This window comes from Triticum urartu, chromosome 3A (genome assembly GCF_056163025.1).
Source record: "Triticum urartu cultivar PI428250 chromosome 3A, HENAU_Tu73, whole genome shotgun sequence".
Lineage (NCBI taxonomy): Eukaryota > Viridiplantae > Streptophyta > Magnoliopsida > Poales > Poaceae > Triticum > Triticum urartu.
In genome coordinates this window covers 38,113,734-38,119,733 of record NC_141875.1, presented here as the reverse complement: position 1 = coordinate 38,119,733, position 6,000 = coordinate 38,113,734, and positions in this window count along the sequence as shown.

The window sequence follows — 6,000 nt, the reverse complement described above, 5'->3', positions numbered from 1 at the left end:
ACCCAGAAAAGTGTGTCCGGACAAAGGGGATCGAGCGTGTTGGGAAATGTGGTGCACCGCTGGATGGAAGTTTATCTATTCAAATAGCCGTGATCTTCGGTAACAGGACGACTTGGAGTTGTACCTTGACCTTATGACAACCAAAACCGGATACTTAATAAAACAGACCCTTCCAAGTGCCAGATACAACCGGTGATCGCTCTCTCATAGGGCGACGAGGAGAGGATCATCAGTTAGGTTTATGCTATGCGATGCTACTCGGTGAACTTACCATCTACTCTCTTCTGCTACTGCAAGATGGAGGTTACCAGAAGCGTAGTCTTCAACAGGATTAGCTATCCCCCTCTTATTCCGGTTTTCTGCAGTTCAGTCCACATATGATACCCTTATTCCATTTGATACCAATGCATACTTTTGTAGGGTAGCTCCTTGCTTGCGAGTACTTTGGATGAGTACTCACTGTTGCTTTGCTCCCTCTTTTCCCCCTTTCTATACTCGATTGCTGCGACCAGACGTTGGAGCCCAGGAGCCAGACGCCACCGTCAACGACGACTACTACTACTCGGGAGGTGCCTACTACTACGTGCAGCCCGCTGACGATGACCAGGAGTAGTTTAGGAGGATCTCAGGCAGGAGGCCTGCGCCTCTTTCGATCTGTATCCCAGTTTGTGCTAGCCTTCTTAAGGCAAACTTGTTTAACTTATGTCTGTACTTAGATAATGTTGCTTCCGCTGACTTGTCTATGATCGAGCTATTGTATTCGAGCCCTCGAGGCCCTTGGCTTGTAATATGATGCTTGTATGACTTATTTTATTTGTAGAGTTGTGTTGTGCTATCTTCCCGTGAGTCCCTGATCTTGATCGTACACGTGTGCGGGTATGATTAGTGTACGATTGAATCGGGGGCGTCACAATTATCTTTATAGATGATTTTTCTCGGTACACTTGGATCTATTTCATGGATTCTCGTAGTGAGGTCTTATCTATATACAAAAAATTTGCTGCCATGGTTCACACCCTGTTTTCCACTCCTATTCGTATTTTTCGCACAGATTCAGCTGGTGAGTATATCTCTCATGCACTACGAGGATTTCTTGCTGAGCAGGGTACTCTTACTCAGTTCTCTTGCCCTGGTGCTCATGCTTAGAATGGTGTGGCTGAGCGCAAGCATCGTCACCTTCTTGAGACGGCGCGTGCGATGATGATCGCTGCCTCTTTTCCTCCTCACTTTTGGGCTGAGGCTGTTACCACTTCCACCTATCTGATCAACATTCAGCCTTCTACAGCTCTACAAGGTGGTATTCCTCTCGAGTGTCTTTCTGGTCATCCTCCTGATACGGCGTGTACGTTTGTTTGGTTGCGTTTGCTATGTTTTGCTTGCCCCTCATGAACGCACCAAACTGACCGCTCAGTCTGTTTAGTGTGCCTTTCTAGGATATAGTGATGAGCATAAGGGCTATCGGTGTAGGGATCCTGTCGGTCGCCGGATGCGTATTTTCCGAGATGTGACTTTTGATGAGTCTCGCCCCTTCTACCCATGTCCATCCTCCTCAAGTTTTTCAGCGGAGGACATCTCTTTTCTTATGTTTCCAGATACACCTCCCTCTGTGCCCAGTATTCCTATTCCTCGTCCTGCTATTGCAGATCAAACGCCGTCCTCTCCTACGGTGTCTTCTCCTCCCTCATCGCATGACTCTCCACCTTCATCACCGATACCTTCCCCTTCTCCATCTTAATCACCGATACCTTCCACTTCTCCACCTTCATCACCGACACATTCTCGGTCTCCACCTCTAGTGATTCCTGTTGGGGAACGTTGCAGAAAACAAAAATTTTCCTACTCGTTTCACCAAGATCCATCTAGGAGTTCATCTAGCAACGAGTCATCAGATGCATCTACATACCTTTGTAGATCGCGTGCGGAAGCGTTCAAAGAACGGTGATGATGTAGTCGAACACGACGTGATCCAAATCACCGATGACCAAGCGCCGAACGGACGGCACCTCCGCGTTCAACACACGTACGGGACGGGAGACGTCTCCTCCTTCTTGATCCAGCAAGGGGGATGGAGAGGTTGATGAAGATCCAGCAGCACGACGGCGTGGTGGTGGATGCAGGGTGTCACAGTAGCAGGGCTTCGCCTATACTACGAGAGAGAGACGTAACGGGAAGAGAGGGAGGCGCCAAGGCTCAGGTATGAAGTCCTCCCCTCTCCTCAACTATATATAGGGGTGCCAAGGGGGGTGGCCGGCCCTAGGAGATGGGATCTCCTAGGGGGGCGGCGGCCAAGGGGTGGGGGGCTTGCCCCCCAAGCAAGGGGGCGCCCCCCTTAGGGTTCCCCCCCAACCCTAGGCGCATGGGCCCTTGGGGGGTTGGCGCCCCAGCCCACTTTGGGCTGGGTTCCCTCCCACTTCAGCCCATGGGGCCCCACGGGATAGGTGGCCCCACCCGGTGGACCCCCGGGACCCTTTCGGTGGTCCCGGTACAATACCGGTGACCCCGAAACTTGTCCCGATGGCCGAAACAGCACTTCCTATACATAATTCTTTACCTCCGGACCATTCCGGAACTCCTCGTGACGTCCGGGATCTCATCCGGGACTCCGAACAATATTTGGGTTACTGCATATACATATCTTCACAACCCTAGCGTCACCGAACCTTAAGTGTGTAGACCCTACGGGTTCGGGAGACAAACAGACATGACCGAGACGACTCTCCGGTCAATAACCAACAGCGGGATCTGGATACCCATGTTGGCTCCCACATGCTCCACGATGATCTCATCGGATGAACCACGATGTCGAGGATTCAATCAACCCCGTATACAATTCCCTTTGTCAATCGATATGTTACTTGCCCGAGATTCGATCGTCGGTATCCCAATACCTCGTTCAATCTCGTTACCGGCAAGTCACTTTACTCGTACCGTAATGCATGATCCCGTGACCAGACACTTGGTCACTTTGAGCTCATTATGATGATGCATTACCGAGTGGGCCCAGTGATACCTCTCTGTCATACGGAGTGACAAATCCCAGTCTTGATCCATGTCAACCCAACAGACAGTTTCGGAGATACCCGTAGTATACCTTTATAGTCACCCAGTTACGTTGTGACGTTTGGTACACCCAAAGCGCTCCTACGGTATCCGGGAGTTACACGATCTCATGGTCTAAGGAAAAGATACTTTGACATTGGAAAACTCTAGCAAACGAACTATACGATCTTGTGCTATGTTTAGGATTGGGTCTTGTCCATCACATCATTCTCCTAATGATGTGATCTCGTTATCAATGACATCCAATGTCCATAGTCAGGAAACCATGACTATCTGTTGATCAACGAGCTAGTCAACTAGAGGCTTACTAGGGACATGTTGGTGTCTGTTATTCACACATGTAATACGATTTCCGGATAACACAATTATAGCATGAATAAAGACAATTATCATGAATAAGGAAATATAATAATAATGCTTTTATTATTGCCTCTAGGGCATATTTCCAACAGTCTCCCACTTGCACTAGAGTCAATAATCTAGTTACATTGTGATGAATCGAACACCCATGGAATTCTGGTGTTGATCATGTTTTGCTCTAGGGAGAGGTTTAGTCAACGGATCTGCTACATTCAGGTCCGTATGTACTTTACAAATATCTATGTCTCCATCTTGAACATTTTCACGAATGGAGTTGAAGCGACGCTTGATGTGCCTTGTCTTCTTGTGAAACCTGGGCTCCTTGGCAAGTGCAATAGCTCTAGTCTTGTCACAGAAGAGTTTGATTGGCCCCGACGCATTGGGTATGACTCCTAGGTCGGTGATGAACTCCTTCACCCATATTGCTTCATGTGCTGCCTCCGAGGCTGCCATGTACTCCGCTTCACATGTAGATCCCGCCACGACGCTCTGCTTGCAACTGCACCAGCTTACTGCCCCACCATTCAAAATATACATGTATCCGGTTTGTGACTTAGAGTCATCCAGATCTGTGTCGAAGCTAGCGTCGACGTAACCCTTTACGACGAGCTCTTCGTCACCTCCATAAACGAGAAACATTTCCTTAGTCCTTTTCAGGTACTTCAGGATATTCTTGACCGCTGTCCAGTGTTCCTTGCCGGGATTACTTTGGTACCTTCCTACCAAACTTACGGCAAGGTTCACATCAGGTCTGGTACACAGCATGGCATACATAATAGAACCTATGGCTGATGCACAGGGGATGACGCTCATCTCTTCTATATCTTCTGCCGTGGTCGGACATTGAGCTGAGCTCAATTTCATACCTTGTAACACAGGCAAGAACCCCTTCTTAGATTGTTCCATATTGAACTTCTTCAATATCTTATCAAGGTATGTGCTTTGTGAAAGACCTATGAGGCGTCTCGATCTATCTCTATAGATTTTGATGCCTAATATATAAGCAGCTTCTCCAAGGTCCTTCATTGAAAAACTCTTATTCAAGTAGGCCTTGATGCTGTCCAAGAGTTCTATATCATTTCCCATCAATAGTATATCATCTACATATAATATGAGAAATGCTACAGAGCTCCCACTCACTTTCTTGTAAACGCAGGCTTCTCCATAAGTCTGCGTAAACCCAAACGCTTTGATCATCTCATCAAAGCGAATGGTCCAACTCCGAGATGCTTGCACCAGCCCATAAATCGAGCGTTGGAGCTTGCACACCTTGTCAGCATTCTTAGGATCGACAAAACCTTCCGGCTGCATCATATACAATTCTTCCTTAAGGAAACCATTAAGGAATGCCGTTTTGACGTCCATTTGCCATATTTCATAATCGTAGAACGCGGCAATTGCTAACATGATTCGGACGGACTTTAGCTTCGCTACCGGTGAGAAAGTCTCATCGTAGTCAACCCCTTGAACTTGTCGATAACCCTTAGCGACAAGTCGAGCTTTATAGATGGTTACATTACCATCCACGTCTGTCTTCTTCTTAAAGATCCATTTATTTTCTATGGCTCGCCGTTCAATGGGCAAGTCAGTCAAAGTCCATACTTCATTTTCATACATGGATCCTATCTCGGATTTCATGGCTTCTAGCCATTTGTCGGAATCCGGGCCCGCCATCGCTTCTTCATAGTTCGAAGGTTCACCGTTGTCTAACAACATGATTTCCAAGACAGGGTTGCCGTACCACTCTGGTGCGGAACGTGTCCTTGTGGACCTTCGAATTTCAGTAGGAGCTTGATCAGAAGTATCTTGATCATTATCATTAAGTTCCTCTCTAGTCGGTGCAGGCACCTCAGGAACATTTTCTTGAGTTGCGCCATTTTCCGGTTCAAGAGATAATACTTCATCAAGCTCTACTTTCCTCCCACTTACTTCTTTCGAGAGAAACTCTTTCTCTAGAAAGGACCCATTCTTGGCAACAAAGATCTTGCCTTCTGATCTGAGGTAGAAGGTGTACCCAATAGTTTCTTTTGGGTATCCTATGAAGATGCATTTTTCCGACTTGGGTTCGAGCTTTTCAGGTTGAAGTTTCTTGACATAAGCATCGCATCCCCAAACTTTTAGAAACGACAGCTTAGGTTTCTTCCCAAACCATAATTCATACGGTGTCGTCTCAACGGATTTCGACGGAGCCCTATTTAAAGTGAATGCGGCAGTCTCTAAAGCATAGCCCCAAAAAGATAGCGGTAAATCGGTAAGAGACATCATAGATCACACCATATCTAATAGAGTGCGATTACGACGTTCGGACACACCGTTACGCTGAGGTGTTCCAGGCGGCGTGAGTTGTGAAACTATTCCACATTTTCTTAAGTGTGTGCCAAATTCGTGACTCAAGTACTCTCCTCCACGATCTGATCGTAGAAACATGATTTTCCTGTCACGTTGATTTTCAACCTCACTCTGAAATTCCTTGAACTTTTCAAAGGTTTCAGACTTGTGTTTCATTAAGTAGATATACCCATATCTACTCAAGTCATCTGTGAGGGTGAGAACATAACGATAGCCACCGCGAGCCTCAAC